This window comes from Polyergus mexicanus, unplaced genomic scaffold (genome assembly GCF_030449975.1).
Source record: "Polyergus mexicanus isolate NDT 795.1 unplaced genomic scaffold, iyPolMexi1.0 SCAF_14, whole genome shotgun sequence".
NCBI lineage: Eukaryota > Metazoa > Arthropoda > Insecta > Hymenoptera > Formicidae > Polyergus > Polyergus mexicanus.
In genome coordinates, this window is record NW_027223334.1 from 5,348,554 (window position 1) to 5,376,297 (window position 27,744).

The 27,744-nt window shown below is 35.5% G+C and overlaps 1 protein-coding gene across 3 annotated transcripts in view; it reads left to right on the plus strand.

Annotated features, from left to right (window-relative positions):
* LOC138939615 (CD151 antigen) overlaps positions 1–27,744 on the plus strand; it is a 132,353-nt gene that overhangs the window by 5,417 nt on the left and 99,192 nt on the right. Inside the window, exon 2 of one of the 3 annotated variants that reach the window (XM_070307567.1) lies at positions 7,616–7,687. The exons of 1 other annotated variant lie outside the window; for it this stretch is intronic. The gene's annotated coding sequence lies outside the window, so the exon portion shown is untranslated. Of the gene's footprint in view, positions 1–7,615; positions 7,688–26,811; positions 26,988–27,744 lie in introns of those variants that run through there. One more of the 3 variants, XM_070307568.1, reaches the window with a different exon arrangement.

The window sequence follows — 27,744 nt, forward strand, 5'->3', positions numbered from 1 at the left end:
ATCGTTGAAATATTTTTTGCCGATTATATACCGATTTTTCATATAATAAAAAAAAATGTCCATTAACAAATATTTTATAACAATATTATTCATTATCCCGGATGAGAAGGTAGCATAAGTAACTCGTCGGAAATGAAATCTTGCATCGCGCACGACAATCGAGGGGAAGCGCAGAAACGTGTAGCGTGATGTTGTTCGAGATTCCGGTTTGAAGGCATTTTGCGGTTTCGTGGTGCGGCGTTAAGTGAATTATACGGGAGAGAGGGACGGTTAGAGCGCGGCGAAATAATTTTCTCTCGTTATGCCGAGCACCGCGACGCGTCGCCGAAAGATTTTAGCGTAACGATTCAGCATAATAGTGTTCTTCCGCATACGTTTCATATTCATCGTGCCGGCGGTCGTCGCGGCCCCCTCGAGGCCGCCCCTTAAAATAATCTCCGCCGCGAATCTAGGCTACCGCGCTGAATAATGTCGTATTGCGAATACGTTTCTAATTTGATTTACCTTGCTCGCCGACGCAGTTCTTGGCGCGATAAATCCACGCAGACGTAAGGGATCTATCAACAGAGTATCGCAGTCGACGAAAAGTAGTAATTTACACATTAACGAGACATTGTGTCGGATTTAATTTTTGAAGACAGTCTCTTTGTAACTCGATATATTTTTATATGTAGAATAAAATAAGCAGAAATTAGTTTATGCGGAGAAAATATTATTTATAGTATGAAAAGTACAATATAATCTTTGTAACGTATCTTTGAAACGTATTAACATATAAGAGAAATATCACGCTATTTTTATTCAATAATATTATATTTTACAAAGGAATATTGTTCAAATTATTTAAATATTTTCATGTACGAACAAATACATCATAAATAATACAAATATAACAAATGTATAAATTACAATTTTTATAGTAATAAATATTTTAATATCGTTATATTCCAACTTTACAATAAATATTATAAAAGGGAATCTATTGATATAATTTGTGCATCGTAAAATTTTCTCCGTGTAGTGTGGTGAACGATATTGTTGTACGTAATATTTAATAAATTAATGTGTTTTAATTTTCGCGAAGAAGAAAGAAACTTTCCATTTTTCAATAAAACAGATTTTACAATTTTCTGAAAAATTGGTTTTAAGGTTGGAAATCACTTCACAGTTGAAAAATTGTGTTAAATTTAACAAATATCACATGTCACAAACGGTCCACACAAATTTTTGTGTTAATTTATTAGGTATACAACTTTGCTTCCGCCGTTTTCCTATAGATGGCTTTAGCGGTAAGTAGTGGTCGAAATAAATAGATCATAGACGTCATGCGATAAACTTGGGCATCTGTCAACATAACCCCATAGAAACATTAGTCGATTTGTGTCTGCATCATAAAGTTATTCTCGATTGAAAATGTCAGTTTACGAGCCAAATTCTCGTCATTTGCGGGAGATTTTAATTTTCTGCTTCAATATGAAGAAATCTGCGGCTGAGGCTCATCGAATGCTCTCAAATACTTATGGTGAAGCCGCTATTAGCGAAAGAACGGTGATTTTCACGTCGAAGCGCGGCATAGCGGTGGAAGAGAGAAGGTTTTCGAAGATGCAGAATTGGAGGCGTTACTTAATGAAGACTCGAGTCAAAGTCAAAAAGAATTGGCACGATTATTGGGAGTGGACAATACTTTGAATCATAAATGTATAACCAGTTCCTTACAATAAAGCCTCGAATTTCGGGCAAAAAACGGCGGAAGCAAAGTTGTACACCTAATAACATAATATGTTAAATGATGACGCTAATACTATGTTAATATTTTAACGCAAAATAAATGCAAACCTCAAAATAATTTAAAGTGAAATTAATATATTTTTAACGATAAGATTTACTTGGAAAAATGCTATTGACGATCCGTAATCATTCTCATTCTTATTGTAGAATAAAATCAACATCTTTTTCTATAAATTTTAACAGATAAATTCTAATAATACAGAACATATCTATTGTCTAAGATTAAAAATATGTGTACATATTACATATTAGTTTTACATTTTTTTTTTCAATTGTTTTATTAATTTGACATTTGAGTTTAATTAACGTAGCAGCGATATGTTAAATTAATACATGAATGTATTAAATATTTAACACAAAAATTTTAACCTGCGTATTTTTTAACAAGAAAACACAACTTTTCCAACCGTGTTCTCTTTTAAAATTTTTATGCCCCTGAAGAAGCAGTTATATATGCGTGGCATCTGGAAAAAAAAGACATTCGCGATGTTCAGTGTCTCAAAAGATAAGTCTAGCTTACAATTAAATGAGAAGAGCCGGATTGCTAATAATGATAGATTGCGGACGTGAGAACGACGTGCTTGTCGATGTTATGCGTCCTTCCTCGTCGTCGTTGCTTAACAGTTGCCACGCAGGTGCGCTACACGGACGGAGTGTCCTCGTTTTCGGTCAAGTGTCTCGTTATCGTCGTTATCTGGCCCCCGCATTAGCTATATCGCGTCATCGGCATTGCCACGGCGTGGCGCGCTTGTCAGACAACTCGTGTCCGCCGAAGCGACGAATTGCGCAACCTATGTTACGGCGAAACAAGGGCAAGATTATACGTCGCTGGATTATGCTTGGACGCAAACTTGCATCGCGAAAACTTAAATTAGATCAATCTGGACGAGACGATTCGGGTTCTCGGTTTAAAATTTAAGTCCGTCGCGACGGAAAAAAAATGAGTATTTGATATGGAAAGATGTTTATCTTTAGATTTCAAATCCGTGAAATAAAATTTATAGAAATTGCAATGCACGTACAATATGATGCGTAGGAATATATGCGGAATCTACATACAACGGAGAGGCAATTATATTCTCGAACGATTACGCAGCTGTTGGAGCGATACGTGTCGCAGCTTGCATTTGTGATTCAAGCTGGGAAGCGACACGTGCTCAAGCACGTTTGACGCTGTTTCTCTCTCCTTAATTCATCATTGCGTATGTTTATCGTCCGCGACAAGAGAGACTACATCGCGATGCCGATGTTACATATGCCGATGGTTTAACAATCCCTTCGGCTGCCGCAATTAGGCTCGGTCCCGAATATATTTTGTTAGCGCCGTTATATTCGGCGAATACACGCGCGTAAATAACATATGTCGCGCGTTACGTCATCGGATAGATACGGAAACTGGACATTATCATAGGTGCAAATTCGTTTCGCGCTCATCGAGACTGGGGGCGACGAATACGCCTGACGCACGCGCGTTGCTTACACCGAGCTTCTTCTTCTTCTTCTTCTTCTTCTTCTTCTTCTTCTTCTTCTTCTTCTTCTTCTTCTTCTCTTCTTCTTCTTCTTCTTCTTTTCTTCTTCTTCTTCTTCTTCTTCTTCTTCTTCTTCTTCTTCTTCTTCTTCTCTTCTTCTTCTTCTTCTTCTTCTCTTCTTCTTCTTCTTCTTCTTCTTCTTCTTCTTCTTCTTCTTCTTCTTCTTCTTCTTCTTCTTCTCTTCTTCTTCTTCTTCTTCTTCTTCTTCTTCTTCTTCTCCTCTTCTTCTTCTCCTCCTCTTCTTCTTCTTCTTCTTCTTCTTCTTCCTCCTCCTCCTCTTCTTCTTCTTCTTCTTCTTCTCCTTCTTCTCCGTATGGGGATTGGCTCCGATGAATGCTCATCGTCATACGGCCATTAACTGGTTTATATGAGATAATGCAATTGTTAAAAGATCAATAGTAGGTAAGAGAGGGTAAAAAGGACTACAGGATACAGGATAAAGGATACAGGACAACTTGCACCGAGCTAGTCACTGTTGAATCTTGGAACGCGACATTTTTACGACTTCTCTCCCTTACATCTGCCGCTACACGCCATTCCCGAAACGGCGTTACGAAATTTACAGGCTTGTTGTTTGCCCACCTCTTCGGCGCCTATCTTCTTCTCGCTTAGCTTCGTACTTATCTTGTACGCCGACAGAGGCTATAAGCTTCGAATATATTTGGCATTGATGTTCCAATACTCCGTGTATCGCGTGATCTCCCATTCCTTCTGTATCTTTTGTATACGTTCGCTTACCTTCGACCATCATTTTTTTTCTCTGTTGAATGCGTGACTAACGTTGTGTTATTAACTCGCTGATCTAATCGTGACGAGGCAAATTGAGCTTCTTAAACTCTTGGAATATATATTGGAATATAATGTATCTTGGAAAGTGTTATCGAAAAAAGAAAAGAAAAAACGCGCGCACGAATATTATGTAACATATTATTCGCATATCGTGTAATATTTATTAAATTAAGAAAAGTTTTTAATCAGAATTTGTATTAAATCTACGCTAGAATTCCACACCACTGAAGGAGATTGGCTTTGAAACTTATCTCGTATGAATCGACTCGCGGCTATTATTCCGCATTCATATTTCACTGAATACGATCTCGCAACATACAAGAAATTAATTCAATTGTCCTCAGCCGCTTCGTTTTTGAGCAACATCGCGGAACAATCTCGTTATATCCCGACAGTCAAATCGTAACTCGGAGCGCAATTTGTTTTTTACCTGTTGCGAATATGGTACAGATGGAAAGGGGGAGCGAGCCGGCTAATTTGCCTATGTTGCATTCATTCGTAGTGTTGTCTTTTTTTTCCAAATAATCGCCTGGCAGATTGTGCTGCGCGAACGGGGGAAAAAATCGATACACACCTCGCGACAATATTTTCGCAGCTTTCATTTTAATGTCGCGTATTGACAGCGAAGACGGAAAGTATATAAGAAAACGAGCTTATAATACATTGCACAAGGAATGCCGAAGTTCTAAATGTGTATAATGAGAAATCAAGAATTTCCTTGCTAAATATTACCAGCTTTCTCTTAAACGTGATCAAAGTTTGATAAACGCAATACATTTACGATGAGCTTCCCTTAGAAATCGCTATCCGTAATTTCTGTTACATCATGGAAGCTCGAGGCGAAACGCTATAGCATCGCAAACTGACCCACATCTCCGCGATTATGTTCACGCGACGTGGCTCTTGATGAAAGCATTAAAATTAGAAATGTCCGGCATTGTCTCCGAGGTTGACTGCATTCCAATTTCGATTCTCCGTTCGTGCACATTAGAATTGCGGAAGTGCTCCTTCTTAGCCCCAAAATTCGTTTCCTGAACGCGTGTAGTATTCTTATCACGTCACACTTAATCTTCTAATTTGTTGTAAAACTACGTGACCCTTATAACGCTTCGTACGTAATGACCGATCACGGCGATTTCCTAGTATCAATGTAATGAAATTTCTATAGATTGTCATCTTATTTCTCGTCGTCGTAAAAATCACAATAACTTGGTAAAAGATTGTACGCTCGCGAAAATTGCGATGAGACGAAAATATTTTATTTCTCGAAAATATCGTGGAATAGTATATTTTTACATTTGTCTCGTCTTCTCGACATCAACTGTATTCCTAGGATAAATAAAGTCAATGAGTAAACGAAGCTAAGAAAATAGAATAATTTTTTATTTTTCTCTTAATAAAAATTTTATTCGCGAAAGAAATTCTGTAAAATATTAGATGTCGATATGAATAAAAAAGAAAATTGATTTTGATATATCTCAGGAATATCGAATGATACGTGATTCGCATGAATATTTTTCTAACGAATGAAGTAAGAAAAATATATCTCGTAGAGATGAAAGCCTTTTGTTAAGCAAAGTGAAGCTATAGAACGGATACCTTGTGATTCATTAACGATACGATATGAGATTTGCCTGTGAAGAATGTCAAGTAATTATATAGTCACTGATCGTCTATTATTGAGTGCCGAGAAATGACTCAGTCATTCGCAAACGATTATCATCGCTCGTACTTTGATATTATTGCATCATAATTTTCTAAACATAACACTCACTATTACGGTTTTCATAAAAAATGAAAAGTTTCAAAGAAGTTTTAAGAACGGTATCGCTCTGAAAAGAAGAAACAAAGTCGAGCAATTAATAAAATTATCGCGAAAGAAAGATGAATGAAAAACAATGTATTAATTACATGATTAAAATTCGATCCTTTATATGATGTCATAATTGCGCGCGGGTATAAAGTCCATGCGCTGCAACATAATGTCAAAATTGCATCGGGATTATGATTGAAGCACGCTGCATTGGTTATTGCGTGCCATGCGTGGGGCAACATGAATTTAACGAAGCATTATCTCGCGCAATATAAAGGCGTTTGCAATATTGCGTTGCCTTTCCATGCATTGGCCGCGTGGGTCGAGCGGAATGATCGGTCACGCGCGCAAAATGAAGGTGAATGCGCGCTCGTAAAGCCCGCAATTGAAGCCGCAAGAGATTCCATATATCTCATCAAGAATATATATATATATATTGTATATATAATATATATAAATATATATATATACAAAAAAAAATAGGGAATGCTTTTCATGCCCTAAAAATTGAGTTACTTTCAAATTGCGGAAATTCGTCGAAAAATCGTCGTAAACAAAAAATTAAAAAAAACTAAAGATTTTAAAGCTTAAAGTTTCTACTTGAACATAGTTTCTGAAAATTTTTTCCATTTTCCTTGTTTTGTGTTTTAAAAAAGAATTATTTTCTTCCTCAAAATTACGAATTTTTATTTCGCAGCTCAATAAAAAAATTTCTCTCGAAAAATTCAACTTAAGTTCCATAAACTACAACATTCTATTTATAAAATGGTTTTTTTTTTTTTAATTTTTCTACGATTTTTTTTGAGCGAATTGCACAATTTTGAAAATAAACCTGTATTTTTTAGAAATAAAACAAAAATTTTGAACTGTTGATAGTAGGTTAAAACTGCAAGCTACAAAATGCTTTTTTAATCATTTAAAAAAAATACAGGTTTGGTTTCAAAATCGTGTAACTTGGTAAAAAAAAGAAAAAAAAAAGAAAAAAAAAGTACGATTTCTTTTATATATATTTTTTATATATTATGTATATATATATATATATGTATATATATACAGGGGTGGGGCATTTATATTGAGATGCCTAAATATCTAAAAAATAAAGCAAGATAGGAAGAAATGTTTCAGACAAAAGTTGCTCGGTTCTAAGGGGGTCATAAGATGCCATTAGTTTAACCTTGGGTGGAGGCGCTTCGGAGATTTCAATATCAATCTTGTTTTATTTTCTTTACACCAATTGACATCCCTCATATTTTGAGCTTAAAATATTAAGATAACATTATTGCAAAATAAATAATTTTATGAGATATTTTATAGTTTAATATGTAAAATTATGTCGAAGTAAAGTAATAAAATAAAGTATAAAATATCTCGTAAAACTATTAAATTTTTGGCCATCATACCCCTATAACTTTTCATGCAGAATATTGCAAGGCATCGATTTATATAAAAAAATTGGAGTGTTTCTATTAAAAAAAAAAAAAAGCGCCTCCATCCAAGGTGAAACTAATGGCACCATCTTATGATCTCCTTAGAACCGAACAACTTTTGTCTGAAACATTTCTTTCTACGTTGCTTTATTTTTTAGATATTTACGTGTCTCAATATAATTGCCCCACCCTGTATATATATTCGATTCTATATATAGCGATGCTGCGCACTAAACTGTAATCTTTTATTTGACGATGAATTTATTTAGGGCAACACGTGTCCGATGCTATGACGGATTTGGCACATGCTAGAACAGAGTTTGACCAGTTGATCGTTTCACGTATGTATTTATTTAACGATACGCGCGCAAAAAATTTGTGGTTTCATGCAAAATAAAATAAATATAATCCACCTCTCATTGCTTGTGATCGATTTTTATTGGGTTGCACGGGATAGAATTGCGCAAGATTTACTGTATTGCGTTTGTAATTTCGCGTCTTTGTTTGCAAAATGTTGCGCGCGATGTAGATTCACTGAGCGATTGTTTCATTCGAATATTTAACGGCGTGCAAATACCTAACAAATCTCGCATTAAATCGGTTTATCGCACATTTAAATTGTATATAATATTCCTCATCTTTTTTTTTTTTTTTTTTTCTCTTTCGGGATTTATATGTCATTGCGTAATGTGCCTATTTATTTCGCGATAATATCGGCTGTGTAAGATTATCTCACGTGACGTTTTGTAATATTTCTTACGCCGCGCCGTCTCATTACATGGCGCGATATTTGCGATTCATTAACATTGCCCGTTTCGCGATCGTTTTTCTTGAGTCCACCGCAATACGAATTTTCGCGTCGGAGCATTAATTAAAACATATCTCCTCGATTTACACCTCGTTAATTTTGTCCGGCCTCACGATTTCGATATCTGCGTGAGATCGCAAATTGGCCGACGCGATGCTCGCTGGTAGTCTGTTAATTACGCTAATAGTCTTTTGTGTGCCTTTCGTTTCACCGCAATTTCAGGTTACCCTTTAAATCACGCCGATTCACGAATCGCAGCCTTAAAAGGCAATCTCTGCTCTTTTTCCCTTAATTTTTTTTTTGTTTTTGTCCTTTCGTCGCTCCCGTCTTTCCATGCAAATTTGCGATACGTTGCTCGCTTTCTCTAACTACGCCGCCAATTAAAAGGCTCCTTTTCGAGCAGTAGCAGCGCGGGTTTGAGATTCAGCGCGCATATATGGGACGTGCGTGTAACGCAGATCAGATCGCGAAAAGGTAAACGCGATATATTTGAAAGACCTGGAGACTCTCGAATAAACATTTGGATCTTGAAATCCAAATATATTCGTCTCTCTTTTTCTTTTCAATTCGAAAATGATTTAATCGCCATCGGGATGAGAGACGCAAACGTTTGTTCTCCTCGAAACGATTGAAAATAAATTTTATTGGAACATATACATTGCGATAGATCCGTATATAGATCCATTAATGAAATAGAATTATAAAAGTTATGTAAGATTTCTAAAATAAAATTACGATAAGATCTTTTTAATGCTCGTGGCATTTTATGAACAAAGTTCACGAAACATTTTACGGACGTGTAAAACGGACGTATTTATACAAATCAATCCACTAGGCTCTCATTATTTTTTTGAGGACAGGCAATGAGAAGCTTTTTTTTTTTTCAGTTCTCATTTTAAAGTATCGTCTAAGCTGCTCGTTAAACAAACACGTGCTTCATTAAGCTATTAATTAATTCGGAATAGACGTAAGCTATTGAGTTTAATTTCGATGGAAACAGCATTTCAATTTCGTATCCTTCAGATCGTCGGCAGGTATCCGTCAATCATTCAGCGTATATCAAAGGAAAAGCGAAACATATGTGCGTACATATGTACATTAATTCATTATCGAGTTTTGAAACAATTAACGTTCAAAATTAATAAATTTACAATATATAGAGAAGAAACTTTTCATTTGGAAAGATGAAATCAATTTATCCTGTATATGGAAGGAAAAGACGCGGACGTCGTGTATATTTGTTTACTTTCGCATTTGAAGATCTACTCTTCCACTTATCAGGATAAAATATTGTTCACATTTTTTGCAAATCGAAGACGATAAACTGAATTTAATGTACAATAAATATTTTTCCGCGACCGCGAAGTCTCGAGAAACGTCGTATGGCATTAAGCATTTGTATTAAATGCAACGTGAATTGTAAAACGATAATTACCCGCCGTGAATTCACAACGAGAATCCAATTAAAGCACTTAAATTATCGTTAATCCTAATGGAGTATCAATTACATTTATGGATGCACACGTTGCGCTTCTACCGAAGGTAGGGTGTACAACGAGAGAGAGGGAGAGGTACGATCGCAATATTAATGGGACCGTAAGTTTACATCTCGTAAAGATGAGGTCGCTTATTCGGCAAAGGATAAACCTATCAAGTGTTATGCGAGCGCAGGATGAAAACATCGTCTTTAATAAATATACGCGTATTACCGTCCTTGCGTGTCGCGTCATAAAAGCGGCCGATGAATTTATATGAGTCGGTGAATCGCGTACACGAGGCGGCGTGTGAATTTAATACTTTCCATCTCGTGTTCCGACACTTCATAAATAATTCCGTTCAATAATTCAAACATCGCGAACGAAGTTTGCCAACCGAAAGTTTGTGGGAGAGAAACGTAGGCGTAGACTAAATGAATCTATAACTCCCACGTGTCATCATTCACGTATCATGATCGATCCCTTTCTTTCGTCGTCGCGCGATGTCATTTTTCAAAAATAAGATTTATTCAGCAAAATGGGAAGGTACGTGCGTATAAAAAATTCTCGACTTTATTATTTTAAAATAATTTAATTTAAAAATTCAAAAGCTAAGAAGATAAATCGCTCACAAGACATATGTGTTTATACTTAGTTGAGGTTAAGATAATTCTGAAGTTTTTTAATAACGAAAAAAAAGTGTTCGCCTTGAAAAGAGTTGGATATTTAAATTTTGTTGCGCGATTTCTCATTATAATTTCGTACACTTTGATCATGAGTAACGTCATTAAATGAAATTAATTCTATGATCGAATATTCAGAGCTCCTCGTACAAATTTCTCATTTTTATGCAAATAATAATTGCCTTGCGTTAAAAAATGAAGGAATAAAATACAGAGAGAAAGAATGAAGAGATTACTTTAAATACATTTCGCACATGGGCGACAATGAAAATTGAGTTAAGCAAAGTTTTACTATCAGTCTCCCAGTTAAATTAAATAAAATCAAGCAAAATCAATATGAAGGGAGAAACGGTTGAACGAAATTAACCGGAAATGCTGTCGAAGCCTGATTGAAGCTACTTTTTAATTCAGTTCATTCAAGTCACGTACAAGGTATTATATGTTACTTATCACGAAATTAAAATTTAATTGCACTGATATCGCGCATTCTGAAATTAACGCATTCTAAAATTGCGAGCGTCTTTTAAAAGTGAGATTCTAGAAAAATATCTTATTCATACAATCGTGCTAAATTTTATATATAAAAATATTAATATATAAAATATCTGTATTTATACATATACAACATTTATTATACAAGTGTTTCTATTTATTTAATTTATATATTTTAATTTTGCGCAACGTAAAATTTGGACAATACATTTGCAGTAAGTTTGATTGACTGACATGAATCTAATCAATTTCTACCAGAAACGCCATAAAATGCAAGAAACGTGTAATGTCAAGACACGGAGTCAATAAGTTTGTGTAACGATGTAGGAAATTAAATTTTAATCTGGAAAAAAAACGCACAAGTGCACCGAATTGATATTGCGACCTCGTTGCGTGAAACATTAGCGCTAAGTCAATCGAGAATCGCTGATGTCATCACTGATAAATCGCGTAAGCTAATATATTCTTCTGTTTCCAAGCCGTGGAAATCGTCTAACACGACGCACATGTGTTAAAAAAAAGTATCCACCTTTCGACCATCAGCCAGGCGCTCAGGTGCGTGGGCGCGTGGCCGGTACCTGCGTTCCGATTCCGATAAATAAAGGCTGGTTCGCAACGAAGGATCAACCGCGCGTCGAGATTTTGCGTCCGGCTCGCTTGGCGTTTATGCAATCGCGTTCGCGCCGACAGGAGAGAACCGCCGATGCTCTGCATCTGGGTAATAGATACGTTGACATAAATCCAACCGCGTATGATACGCGTGTAGTGGCACGTGCATGAACCGGATCCCGCTCGCTCTCGCTTCTCCGCGTCTCGCTATTTCGCATATCTCGGCCTGTCCACGTTGCATTAATTCAGAGTTACGTCCGGCAATGTTCTCGCTGAGATGTTGTCGGTTGTTGTCGCATAATGAACGATTGACCGCAAGTTACCCCCGTAAAGTTTTCAGTTCGCGAAATAAATATGATTGATGAATTCCATTTATCGTAACGTGAAATGCGAACTTGAATTATGTAACGATACGTTACGCGACTGTGACTCCTGTTCTGAAATCAAACTGCTTTTCGTCGGAATAATTTCTTTTCTTAATTTTTAAATATTGGGGGGGGGGGAAAGTTGGGTGAAACCGGGTACCTCTGTTTCTTCGTAATAAGTGCTGCTATTTATGGCTAACTTGTGTTATTAGATGTAAATTGGCGCCGTCATTATTTGAAAAACAAACTGTACCCCTGTGCACGCGATATTTCTTTTTTAATAGAAATTCAAAGTTTTTAGCCCCGATAGATGATCGACATCGAGGCAAGAATCGAGTCGTCGTGCACTTTTTCTACATAGAGCATCTGTTTCGGTAAATGCAGCATTGCATTCTGTACATATTAGAGAGTATATCATATTAGTTTTGATCAGCACTTTGTTTACGCCGGCATATATTGGGTGATTGCATAAGTTCGTGCCCGATTTAAATATAAACTTCAATAGATTATATTTTAGAGATAACACTTTTATTAATCAATTATATAGTCTCCATTCTTTTCTACAATGGTTTTCCAACGATCTATAAGCTTGTCGATTCCATTTTTGAAGAAAGAACTTGGTTTTTCTTGAAAAAAGTTTCTAAGGTGGTTAGGTTCGACAGCTTCCTCGGAATTGACATTCTTGCCATTTAAACTATTCTGCAAAGACCGGAACAGATAAAAATCTGAAGCCGCAATATCTGGAGAATATGGCGGGTGCTGCAGAATTTCCCATTGCAACTCCTGCAGTTTTCCTGCAGCTTATTCCTTTCAGTCAGGAGATGCGGCACCCACCTATCAAGCTTGGAAATGTATCCAAGCTTTTTTAAATGACGAAAAGCGGTTGAATTATCGATGTTCAGCCTCTCGGCAATATCCTCAGTTGTAATCCTTGGGTTTCTTTCCACTAAGGCATGCACACTGTCATCATCAATGCCAGAAGGCCGTCCAGAGCGGGGTTGATCCTCCATGTTGAAATCACCATTTCGAAATCTGCCAAACCACTTTTTGACTGTTCGGAGAGCAGGAGCGCGGTCCAAATAAACGCTTTGAATATTTTTTTCTGCAATCCCAACACTCACGCCTTTCCGAAATTCATATAGCATTACATGCCGCAAATACACCTTTCGTTCTCCATTTTTAATGATTTCTCTTATGCACAAATGGACTTATCTGAATAATGTCTGACGCTAAATTGACATAAGACAACGTCATCTATTCGGTGTAAGCAACAATTACCACACGAAAACAATAGAACTCCGCCATGCGGTAACTTGATGCCATCTATGAAAATCGGGCACGAACTTATGCAATCATCCAATACAACCGCCGTATTCGTTACTTTCCTTGTGTCGGGGACAAAGCCGGGTGCTTACACATCTTTTATGTAACTTGAAAAGTGGAAGAACTGCCACCCTGACTTTGTCTCCCTGACAAAAAACAGTTGGAAACGAAAACTAACACTCAAAAAAAAGAAAGCATCAAAAAGAAGCTTCTTGAGATCCCTAAAGTTAAATAAGAAAGTTCTGCAGCAATGTCGAACAAGATGATATCTTTATTTGTGACTTTTGTCAATAGAATGTAACTTTATATTGTATTTCGATTAAAATGAATTTAGATTTCGCAATTACACATGTGTTTTGCATATTTTTTGCAAAACCGGGTACTTTGACTTCTCCACAAAATCTTGTTATTCTTGATAACCAAAAATTTTTTTTTTTCTTTCCAGCAACTAGCCTCATTTTCTCATAGTTTAAGATTACTAACGATCGGCAAAATTTTTTTCAGTCTCAGATTTTTTGTAGGGGGACAAATTCAAAAAAATACTCGATTTTACCCTACTTTCCCCTATATGAACGACGATACATTTGTTTTCGAATAAAGGTACATGCGTAAAACTTATGCGTAAAGAGCAAGAGTATAACTTGTTATCTTTATGGTTTCGTGTTGAAACTTTTATCGCGCCAAGTTTCTCATGCGTGCAAAAGCAACGATGCTTTTAATATGCAACCGAATAATGTTATGGTAGCATATTCTCTTTGGAAAATTTACACGTAGTAGCGTGCGATGAATATTAGAAGCACTTCCGCGGGACATTGACGAGAGACTGACACGCATCTCTGTAACCGTTAGACACCTTTCTCGTGATCCTCGATCGACTATTACTTCCGGTCATTGGTTCATGCATTCGTTTAATTGATAACGCGTCGAATCGAGAGTCATTCAACAGAGAGAGAGAGAGAGAGAGAGAGAGAGAGAGAGAGAGACCTGCTCGCCGTTTGAGCGTGATACGCGATTTTCCGTTCGTGATGAAAACCCTTTTTGAGAAATCGAAAATATTTGTTAATTGGATGTTGCTAATGATGGAACGAGGAAACTGAAAAAAAGCGCGCGAATAGATATTGACTTCTCAATTCAACGAAGAGTTTGCTAGAGTGAAAATTATTTTTTTCCGTACGGCGTATTAGAAGTTAATATAATAAGATTGTTGTGAAAAAATATTGCATTTACAAGAGAGATTAGCTTAATGCTGAGTAAAATATTGCAAATAATATTATCAAATTAATGTGTAGAGAAAGAGATTGTAGATTCCATTTCATTATGATCTCGTTTAATATACATGCAGGTAATTAATTTTTAACGTAACATTATTGGATTAGATATTAGCGGGAAAGAGATGGATCTTTCCTTTTTTTTTTTTTTTTTTTTTTTTTAGAATTCTTTTTATGCACATCATCTTCTGATGATGAAACGAAGTAGAGGAGAACGCAATTTGTTTTCAATTTTCTACAAAGTTGTAATTGCATTCTGCTGCGCGTTACACAACATGCAGTTCAACAAAATAATTTCGTTCCACGTGTACTACAGAAGACATTTACATCAACTTTGCGCTTTATAACGATCTTGTAAAAAAAAAAAAAAAATTGCGTTCATCATATTTATTTTTTTGAACCATCTAAATTATGTCTCTTTTGTATTTTTCAATCAGAAAAAAAATGATCAATTATTCGGGACAATTTACTTTACTCATATAAGAATATATCTGTAGACATTACATGTCAAAAATGTATCTTTCAATTTCTAACGATTATATAACTACGCCGTCTTTTAATTACTACGAATATATATTCTTGTTCCTTCATATCGAAACATGCATCGTGGCAAAACGAGCTCTTTCACACACAAACCAATGACGATCCTTCTCCCCTAGAAATCGCACGATACCCAGGTATTTGTATCTGTCTGGAAAATAGAACCTGCCGAGAGATTTCTCTGGAAGGACGAAAGAATTACTTGCTCGGGCGATCTCGGCGTGCCGGTAGGTCCCATAATCTTCAGGTAGCGAAACGGGAGAGAGAAAGGGAGAGGAGATATTTTCTACATCGGAGTTAAGCATAATCCTTTAAGCGTAATGTGACGAACGCGAGATAGTGCATTGCATGGTAATATCTAAAATTACATGTTGCTACTTCGTTCGTATTAAAAGCAACATTTGAGTGGCACGAGAATTACGGAGAAGAGTAATTCACGCACATAATGAACTCTGTAAAACAACTCGCGTCAACGTAAATACGAACAATTTAATTAGCGAGATATTAATCTGAGTATGGAGAGCAAATTTTGCCGAACTTTCTTTATATGAAGGATGCGTTTTCTATTTAAAACATCTTTAAACCGCTTTGTAAATTATACACGCCTTAAATTATTGTGATTAATTAAAAACGTTCATAAAAATTAGAAACAAAAATATTTTTATATTCTTTTAAGGAAAAGCTTTTGACAGATTATGTGCAATGAACGTAAATCATCGCTTTTTACTAAAACGAATAATGGATGGCTATGGGGATTTTTTATACGTTGACGTTAATTGCGACACGAGCGGGCGATGTAAGATCGCGGCTAAATCATATTTCAAAGTGCCACGAAGATGTGTCCTGCGACGAGGAAGAATCACCTGTTACGCCTTCTAAATCCGCGGGGAGTTTCTTTCCGACCGTTCGGATTCGTTCGAAGACGTTATTCACGTCTCCGCCTTCGGGGTGCTCGTATCTTGAAATTCGAATTTTTCACTCAAAGCGTTATTTTCTCACACACATACACAGTCCTGCGCACACATTCCGTTTGTTAGGAGACGGGGAGCTATGTTAGCACTCTGTTCTTTCACATAGGAACGATTCCATCCTCGGAGGAGTACTAAACATCTTCTGTTCGGCGTTTCAATCGTGGGAACGACCTTACGACATACGGTTATGCTAAACGGTACATTTATCTTTTTTTTTTTTTTTTGAACTCAATTTTCCCTTCACTTAAATATTTAATTACTATTTTATGTTTATCTTTCTTTCATAAATTATATAAGTTATAAGCTACAACTAATTATAATATCTCTGAAAATATACAAACATTTTTATATATTATTTTGTATTTCATTAAACTTTGTTGTAATAATTTGAAATTTTATATTTTCACATAAACTTACTTAATTGTAAAATAATCGCGGACTATAATGAATTTTATGTGTCTTTAACGTTATAAAATACATAGATCTTGTTGAAAATTAAAATTTTAAATATAAAAATTTAACAAATATTATAAAAACAATTTATATAGTTAATATTTTAGCTTCTTATATTTCGAATAATTTTGTTTTAATTTTGTCTATGTTTGTAATTCTCTGAATTGAAATTTAGAAATTTTAGAAATACACAGTGATGTTGCAACAAAGCAATTCACATTGCTAAACGATTTTCCATACCATTGATTTAGACACCTTACGTGTATTACTTTTTATAATGAATATACCTATCCACTAACACTCTAACTATCTAAGAAAATATGTTAACTAAAGGCGTGATCAAAGATATATACGTGCTACTGATTTTTATTTTATAGTCGACACTTTCAATAAACGGTTTCATTCGTCAGTATTGTTCGACATATTATTCATATTCTTTTATCGCATATAGAAAGTACTAAGTACCAAGTCTTCTCGAAATGATATCTGCATATGTACACATTATAATCAAATTGTTTTAAAAGAATACTAATAATTTTTTTTTTTACTGGTGAAAATTATTTAACTTTTTAAGAATGTAATTTTTTAAAATCTTTCCATTTAATTGCACATAAGAATATTAAATTTTTCGCAAATGTCAACGTTACTATACTGTTGTATGTATAATATGTCACGAGACATCGACATTTAATTTTACAAGACGCGAATATAAATGGTAATATTAATATATGTATTATGCAAGTGTTTGGTGAACGAGAGGCATCAGGATCTCTTGTCCAAAGCCGTTTATAGTCGGTAAAGCGCATTAAGACACGTGGCAGGAAGCTATATCTCGGTCTTTTGAGCATGAAGTTGCGTCGACTACACCAACTACTGGTTTCGACGCAAACTTGCCACCGGTTGTTGAGCTTCATTAGCGCGACCGCATACGTTAAATTCTAATTAGCCTCATTTACTCTGGTCTCACGATTAAGATTGCACGCTTTGGTCTTGTAACAGAGTCCGCGTGCAACTTCGTTGCAAAAGCTCGAATGTGCACGTTATGATTAATAAATTATAAATAAATAATATCATGAATATATAATTATAGGTAAACTATATTTAACGTTTTAACGATATTTAAATGTTTCGATCGTCCTATATAATTTTCCATCTTTATCTTAAAATTGCTGTAAACAATCGACAATTTGTGACAAACTCGCGGGATAGAATTTGATTTATAATTTTATGTATTATATTATTTAAAGTAGGATTTGTAATAAGCAAAACGAATGGAAAACAGTTATGAACGGAATGTCGCAGTTTAACGTGTTAATAGATATCTAGAGCTACACAGATGACATGAAACACGTATGTGTATTTTCGTTTAAGCAAACAGATGGATTTGTCGAGTTGTGCTTGTCACATCCCCAACAATTCTGCTGCCTCTCGTCCACGAATTTAGATGTGCCGATCACGAGGAGAAATATCAGAGGCCAATTGGTAGCCTCGTTCCTCACGTAGAAGTCATGAGGAGAAACTAATAATACATCGTGAGTCACGATGTGAATCGTGACATAGGCTCCAATATAGCGGTACATGGTAATCCTTTTCGCGTCGACCCTGTGTAGCCCTTTGTCTATCTTTCTTTTAAGCATCCCACATTTCGCGCAGAATCATTACCTGAAACACATAAAAATTGATTTTATTTGTTCAAAATTAAAACCATTTTGTATTAGGTGGTACAACTTTGCTTCCGCCGTTTTTTTTCCCCGAAATTCGAGGCTTTATTGTAAATTGCTTGTTGAGTCACTCCCAATGATCGTGCCAATTCTTTTTGACTTTGACTCGAGTCTTCATTAAGTAACGCCTCCAATTCTGCATCTTCGAAAATCTTCTGTCTTCCACCGCTATGCCGGTCTTCGACGCGAAAATCACCGTTCTTGAAGCGTTGAAACCGCTCACGACACGTTCTTTCGCTAATAGCGGCTTCACCATAAGTATTTGAGAGCATTCGATGAGCCTCGGCCGTAAATTTCTTCATATTGAAGCAGAAAATTAAAACCTCCCGCAAATGACGAGAATTTGGCTCGTAAACTGACATTTTCAATGGAGAATAACTTTATGATGCAGACGCAAATCGACTAATGTTTCTATGGGGTTATGTTGACAGATGCCCAAGTTTATCGCATGACGTCTATGATCTATTTATTTCCACCACTACTTACCGTTAAAGCCATCTATAGGAAAACGGCGGAAGCAAAGTTGTACACCTAATAAATATCGACATAAGAAAATAGTTTTAAGGAAATATTATAATTGCGTCGAATCTATAAACTATCCGAGTTTGTAGCATGCGTATCGCCATCGAACTGGAATATAAACCGGTTGGCTGCTGTTTTTGCATTACTCGCTGCAGACAGGGGCGCTGCTATCGCGCAAAATTAATTAAACGTATCCGCGATTGAGAATAAAAATCACCGTGCTATAATGCGTCGAAATTGCGTCGTGATTGACGCACAAGCAGGCACGGTGCCCGTCGTGATTAAGAATTCCCCGACGAATCAATTAAGCGACACCGAAGTAAACGATATTTTACCAGAAGTCGGTGAACAGCCGTACCGCGCGCTAATGGCGTGTGCGTGGTAATGACAGCTCCTTAATACAATAGACATCACGTAATACACGGATCCGGGTCTCGGGTGAGCCTCGTAGTTCACAATAGGCCACGGGAAATGATTCTCTCGGACCCCGCTTCCATTTGCTAATCATAGTCGTCGATGTCGTATACGTAACGCGGGATCTAATCCGTTCGTTCCACTTCTCAAACGATTCGTGGCCTTTGCCCTTATTCAATAAAAGCACGAGGCTCGCATAGACAGAATGGCTCCGATTGCTTCAATCATAATGCAACGCCCGCAGCGGAAACCGTGAATTCGTGAACGCGTTTTCGCCAGCTCCGATCATTAATTCGGCCGATTGAGCAGTCGTGAAGATTATACGGGTTCTCCGAATCTCGTAGGTACATGAGTTCGATTCGTATTGATCGCATTACATTGCATTGTTGTGACAGACGTCATTATGAATAAAAATAGATCAAAACAGTATACATATAAGAATATAAAAAAAAAAAAATTTCACAAAAAAAAGAAGAAGAAATAGAGAACGAGATCGTTCTCATTACGACGACGTTACCGTAACTCTTCCTTTAAGGAATACTTAAAGTTGTGAATTTTAGGTGTGAATATCCTTGGGACTGATGTCGCCAAGGTGTCCTCGACATTAATAGAATGCCCGTTACCCAGCGGGTGCACGGTTGATGATGGCGGATATTAGCTATGTAAGTGGATTGCACCCCGGGGTATGCTTGCGCTATCCCACTAAAATTTCTCTTCAACCCTTTCCCCCTTCCCCTCTCGAGCGAGGTTGAAATCCCACATAACGCAGTTATCTCTCTGCTATTGACCGGCCAAATTACGGCGAAGTGTCTACCGCATTGTTAAACAACGTCGATATAGCCTCCTTTTCTGAATTCACCTCGGTTATGACTTCGTAGACTGGCGCTGAATATGTTTGCGATAAGCGCCGTTTCGGACGGTTGACCATTATGGGTTTAGCTATTAATTAAACATCGTATCTCCCGAGGAAACCCGCGGAATGAGATATAAAATGGCACGTGGGCAATAATGGTTAGAAAAGTTTAATATCGAAAGTTTGCTCGTACATTAGAACACACAGTAAGATAGTCTAATAGACGCTGTTAGAGGGTAACGTGTCTTAAGCGATAACAATAACTGTGACTTTCGGAAAGAATTAAATGGGAAAGTGTAAACTGATAAAGAGTCGCGAGCAATCGCGTTCGAGGAAAATCGTTCCCGATGGATTTCCGCGTTTACTTCGTCAAGTGAAACCGTCTTCGAATTTCCTGTCGAACGGAAAGGCAATCAGCGAGCTTAGAAACACGAAAGCATCAATTCTCGTAACGAGAGAGACCAATAGGATGTCTTTCCGATGTCTTCCGATTAACTTTGTCTAAAACTAGTACGATAATTCCAGTCATTAAATTTAAAATATCTGCGACAGATTTTTTTTTTTTTTTTTTTTTATTAAAATAATTTAATACAATAGATTATTATTCTTCCCTAGATTAATATTGCTTAGATTTGCTGTTTTATCTTGACGATGTATTTCCTTTAATGATATATTTTATCTCTATTTTGCGATTCTTCGTGATCTTGTAATCCCTTTTGTAATAAATCGTGTATTGAAGAAATTTGCATTCGAAAAATCGGATGAATAATAAAATATAATCGGATTTTATACTCTTATAAAATCGTTCCCGATGGATTTCCGTGTTTACTTCGTCAAGTGAAACCGTCTTCGAATTTCCTGTCGAACGGAAAGGCAATCAGCGAGCTTAGAAACACGAAAGCATCAATTCTCGTAACGAGAGAGACCAATACGATGTCTTTCCGATGTCTTCCGATTAACTTTGTCTAAAACTAGTACGATAATTCCAGTCATTAAATTTAAAATTTCTGCGACAAATTTTCTCTATTTTTTCTGTTTCTTTTTTTTTTTATTAAAATAATTTAATACAATAGATTATTATTCTTCCCTAGATTAATATTGCTTAGATTTGCTGTTTTATCTTGACGATGTATTTCCTTTAATGATATATTTTATCTCTATTTTGCGATTCTTCGTGATCTTGTAATCCCTTTTGTAATAAATCGTGTATTGAACAAATTTGCATTCGAAAAATCGGATGAATAATAAAATATAATCGGATTTTATACTCTTTGCGTTTTTCTCTATCGAATAGGAAGGAGCATTAACTCGCAAGTCCATTGGAAATGTCCGCTGGTCGATAGTAGCATTCGTTTTGCTGACGCAAAATGAGGGAAATCCATTGGTTAAAAGCCGTTGAAACGCAACATACATCGCAACGACGATACGTAACGCCGTGTCGTCGGGCGTCACGGAAAAATTGGAATCGGTCCACAAAAGTTTCTCTTTCTGAAACGATCGGCGACTCGTTTGTGCTCGGTTTCAGAATTGCTTCGGGGATTTCGCTAAAGAAATACAATAGGAATCGTTCTTCGGCGAGTTGCGCTTTAGCTAAGGCTTTAAAAACTCTTTGCTATTTACCAGAAACGACATTCTCTGATCACGTTACTGGGAAAATTTTTGTTAAATATATATATATATATATGTCAAATTTTTTATCTAATGTTATATATATATATATAACATAGAATGCATTAAAACTGAAAAATGCATAATACTTATTATTCGAAAAGACTGCACATGTAAAAATATATATTATTTAATATATTAATATACATATATATTTTATAATTAACTTATATGTATATATTATTATACAGGGTGTCCCCAATTTAAATGGCAAAACTTCAAGAGCGTGTAGGGGACCGAAAAACTAAGACAAGAAGTCCTTTAGAGATTTGCTCGTTTTTGCTCCATTTTAGAGAAAATTGCAAAAATTCAATCTCTCATTGTCAGTTTCTCTCTTGAGTTGATTGACACCGAATAAACTTTTTGCTTCAAAGTTCCTTACATATGTAAACATTTGATGTTATCCTTTACGATGTCAATCAATTCAAGAGAGCAATTAAGAGACCGAATCATAGATGCGGTGCACCAAATATCATTAGAACAATGTCTAGCTGCAATTAATAAGATCAGTGCTAGATGTAATGCTTGCATTGTTGCAAGAGGGCAACATTTTGAACAATATCTGCATTAAGTAGATGATAACATGAATAAAATGTAAATAAATAAGTGAAAAAACGAAAACTTGTTCTGTTTCTTTTTTTGTGATTTTCTCCAAAACGGAGCGAAAACGTGCAAATCTCTAAAGAACTTTCTGTCTTAGCTTTTCGGTCCCCTACACGCTCCTGAAGTTTTGCCATTTAAATTGGGGACACTCTGTGCATAGTATTTGAAATTAGAAAAAATGAAGTAAAAAAGAGCCAACAACATGACGATGGTTAGAGTTCATCAACTTAATTCATGTGTCTGATCACACATTTTTTCCTTGAAAATACTATTTCTTCTCGTTCTTACATTTTTGAAAACTTTCTTGCACAGTAAATAGATTAGCTGATTGATTAAAATGAGTCGTCTATTCGCTCCCGGGATCCGTGTTCTAGCTGCATTTCCTCCCGTTCTCTCAATTCGAAATTGTGTGTACGCTCAGCCTTTAACAGGGAAACTGCATTTCCGCGCAGCCAGCGGTCGAAACGATGAAAACTTTATTACTCGCTACTGACGACGATAAAACGGATCCGGCTGCGGTTTGCAGCACACCACTCTGCGAAAGATCCGCCAAATCCCGGATCGCTGGGAATCGATGAGAAGTGAATACCTGTGGCCGTTCGCGAATATCTAATATTTGGATATCACGCAGGCAGGGTTGAGATAATTGAATGAATTGTGTGAAAATATAAGTACGGATTATTGATAGGTTCTCCCCCCCCCCCCAAATTTCCTTTCTCTGTTCACATAGGAAAGAAGATTTTACGGGATGTTTCAGCAATCACAAATTGTTCTGTATTATAATCAATAAATCGCAATGGAATTATTTAGCTAAAAAAATGATTTTGATATGCAATTATAATATGTACGTATGTATATAACAAATATAAAATGTATATAATAATTTTTTTTTTCTTTTTAAAAGAAGAATCTTTGTAGAAATCTTTAATCGAAAATTTTTTAGAGAAGATATAACTCTCCTCTCTCTCTCGAGACTTTTGATTGCATAACAATATTTATTGTTATAAAATTTGATTTTTTTCAGCAGTTTATGAGATCCCGAATAAATTTTTTTTTTTTTTTTTTAAGAGGAGAGTGATTTTAAATTTATCAAAGAATTATTAGAAATGAAATGGCGCATCTTCTAGAACACTTTTATATATATCTCTCCAAGTTCTTTTTATTTTTTTATTTTTAACAATTACCATTATGTGCGTATTCAGGAGAATGTATTAATCACATAAAATATAAAATATTTCAATAAAAAGCAATTTCAGCATCAAATAGATATTTAAAAAAAATCCTTAATCAAGAAGAAAAAAACTGTACAATATCTTTTAAAGAAGATATTCTCAATATTCTTCGCGCGCGCAAACACACACACACACACACACCACACGCACGGGCGGGTCGAAATATTCATTACAAAAAATGCCCAGAACGGTGCATCGGCGTTTTACAGATTCTCTTTTTTTATTTTTCCAATATACGAAATATGAATTCAGTTCTACTTTTATTTTATATTAGACTTTTTCATTTATGGTAAATTGGTTTATAAATGTGTATATGACATAAATTTAATCGTATTTTGCAAGTATTATTTTTCATTTAAAAATAAGAAAAGACATTTTTAAATATACAAAGGGATTTTTTTTATTTTCTAACATTTGATTGAGATGCACATTACATATGTTCGAAGGTGCGTTCAATTGAATTTATGTAAATTTAGCATTTTCTTCTTTTAATAATTTAATTATTTATTAATATTTATTTATTATTGCTGAAAACTTAATAAATTAATAAAAGTAAATTTTCAAGTTTATATTGTCAATCATTTCATTTGTCGTGTGGCCAATTTGCTAATAGAAAAAATATATGTCATGAATGAATCTAATGTCGAGCAAAATGGACAATCAAAAAAAGGACACACGTGTCTATACTAATCAAATTTACTTCTTTTTTTATGTGCATATAACATGAAAGTAATTAGTCAGAGTAAAATTAACCAACGCGTTGTGTCTTATTTATTTTGTCAATTCTTGTTATAAAGTGATTAATAATTCAGCGAATTATTTGTCGAACTTTTATGTAAGGTATTGTATGATGCATATTTTGTAGGCAAATGCATCTCGTTTATGAGAGATACGACGGAAGATTGTACGTAATTCGGAATTGCAGGCCGATAAAACACGAACGAGCCGTGTCACGATAGACACATAATATTTGAATATCGTACAAATGGCTTTTGCTCGGATAATCGAGACACTCGTGCGATACGGTTCTATACGTGCAGTCTATGCATGGATCACTTCGTGGTAGCCAGGAGGATTTTCGTTCTCCATTTCAGCCGGCAATAAACCGAACGAGTTCCCATCAACCACAGATTTTTTTCGGTTGGACAGTAAAAGATCATAAAGTATCGCTCGAAACTGACAATTGTAATGAAAGCTCTGAACACTTTCTCCAATACATCTCTTAAAAATTATACATATATTAAAGATACGGTGTATATATGTATGTATATATATATATATATATATATATGTCGTATATTAATATCTATTAATATATTAATATATCAAATATATATACAGGGTGTCCCCAATTTAGATGGCAAAACTTCAGGAGCGTGTAGGGGACCGAAAAGCTAAGACAGAAAGTCCTTTAGAGGTTTTCTCAGCTAGAACACGGATCCCGGGAGCGAATAGACGACTGATTTTAATCAATCAGCTAATCTATTTACTGTGCAAACAAGTTTTCAAAAATGTAAGAACGAGAAGAAATAGTGTTTTCAAGGAAAAAATGTGTGATCAGACACATGAATTAAGTTGATGAACTCTAACCATCGTCATGTTGTTGGCTCTTTTTTACTTCACTTTTTCTAATTTCAAATACTATGCACAGAGTGTCCCCAATTTAAATGGCAAAACTTCAGGAGCGTGTAGGGGACCGAAAAGCTAAGACAGAAAGTTCTTTAGAGATTTGCACGTTTTCGCTCCGTTTTGGAGAAAATCACAAAAAAAGAAACAGAACAAGTTTTCGTTTTTTCACTTAATTATTTATATTTCATTTATATTATCATCTATTTAATGCAGATATTGTTCAAAATGTTGCCCTCTTGCAGCAATGCAAGCATTACATCTAGCACTGATCTTATTAATCGCAGCTAGACATTGTTCTAGTGATATTTGGTGCACTGCATCTATGATTCGGTCTCTTAATTGCTCTCTTGAATTGATTGACGTCGTAAAGGATAACATCAAATGTTTACATATGTAAGGAACCTTGAAGCAGAAAGTTTATTCGGTGCCAATCAACTCAAGAGAGCAACTGACAATGAGAGATTGAATTTTTGCAATTTTTCCTAAAATGGAGCAAAAACGAGCAAACCTCTAAAGGACTTCTTGTCTTAGTTTTTCGGTCACCTACACGCTCTTGAAGTTTTGCCATTTAGATTGGGGATACCCTGTATATATAAATATATTTTTATAATAATGTATTATAATAATATATTATTATATAACAATAATAAATATAATATTAATATATATATATTTTTTAATAAACGATAAATTATGTAAAATGAGCGTTTAATCATTTATATCCCATAGATACGATTACGAACATAGGAAATATTTATCCTTATTTTTCGAATGTGATACATCCAATGAATTCTGTGGTTTCCGATCTAAGATCCTTTGATACATCGGATATTGTTGACAATTGGCGAGAATCGAGCGAAAGGAAGTTTTCGGATGTCCGACAGGAGAAAAAGTTTCCTTGCGAAGCTTCCTTTTTCTTGTCACAGTTTCCTCGCGCGTCCGACTTTCTCTTTCCGTGTCCACCCTACCTCGCCGTTCTTTGACATTCAATTTAAACTTTTGTGGATCTGAAAGCTCCCTTTTTTGTTGCTCCGTTCTGATGCGGCGAAATGAAAATGATAGGCTCGAAAACGTATCGCAAATAAATTGATAAAGGATAAAAATTCGATAAAAGATAAAATGCGTGATATTATGCCGATGTGATAACGTTCCATTTTCTCTGTTTTTTCAGCGCTTTTGTAAAATATAGAAAAATGGCCTAAAAAAATACTTGAAATAATCGGCGCTTTAACAATGTTAATACAGCGAATGAATAATATGTTTTTTATGAATTTTTTGAGGTAACGTAACCGGTAAATTTCAACCGGTTACTCACTTTTGGCAAACAAATGTGTTTCACCGTTAGGATTTTTAATATTCTACAAAGAACATTTCACACGAATGTGTATCACGCAAATCAAGAGTGAACCCAGTTAATACGTTTCACTGGCTATAACGCACTCTTATTATGTCATACGAGTACTCTTTTCGTATTAATCTATTTCATACGAAATTATTAAATCTTAGTTTTACGTATAATTGATAACAAAATTTATTTTATTAGACAAATAGAGAAAACGCAATTTTATATTTTCCTGATATTTTTTGATATTTTATAAATTTCTTTTATATATTATGTCAACTCATGTATCTCGAAAAAGATACCATTGTTCTTGAGAAAATACATGTGTATGTATGTATGTGTATATGTATGATTTCGCATATAAATTCCTCTACGAATGAAGAGTTGATTTGTTCACTTTCAACAAAGTTTACAGGATAGTTTGCCTCGCTTACTCTATCTATTTTTTTTTTCTCCCAACGGATTCGAACGGAGCGTACTCATCCTCGGGCGAGTTTAATATTGCAAAACGGAATTGCAGACGAATACGCCGGAAGTTGACCGGCTCAAGAGGACTGTCCCCGATGCACCGTCGTCTCTATTCCCTCTGCATTCAGGATGATCCACCGGTACCGTGGATTTGCAGTTGCAGCTGCTGCGCGCGAAGGCAACAGCGGCATATGAGACTCTGGTATGGCTGGTTGAAAAATGCAAAGTGCAACAACGGCGCGACACCCACCGAACACGATGCGACGTACGTCGAGAGAAAGAAAACAATCCGTTACGAGGACGTGAAATTATGCAACGCGCACAACGGTGCGATATATAGTTTCGCGAAAATATAGATATTAAACTGTGTTGCTTGGGAAAACTCGTGTTTTTTACAGAAGCCATTTCATGAAGCTTACAATATACGTTAACTTTTTGCGGAAGAAATTTCGCGCTCTCAATTTTATTGATTTCTCAATACCGTTGTAAGAAAGGACATATAACATTGCTCAACAAAATAAGATAATACTTTTTCTTTGCCTTAAGTTCTATCAAGTCGTTTCTAATAGATTTTTTTTTTTAGCACTTATTACAAATCTGGCTGTAAAAATGACGTCAAGTTTTTGATACTTCACGACAGATTTTTGATGAAACCTCAATCAAAATTATTAAAATAAACGTTTGATACTTTTGGGTGAGCTATCTTTGTCCCTATATCTTTCGATAAGGACGTACTCCAGAAAGCAGCGATAGCTCAAAATGAAGCTCGAGACTTATACTTTATGATAAAAATGCCAGAAAACCCAGGAAAGGTTTTTCTGGAAAAAAAAAAAAAAAAAAAATGGGAGCAACATAAAAAACATCATTTATCATAGTGTTCCCCAATCATACGTCTCCAATTGTATGCTATTAAAATATTAATATCAAAAATTACTCCAATTTTGTTCTCTTAAGTGATA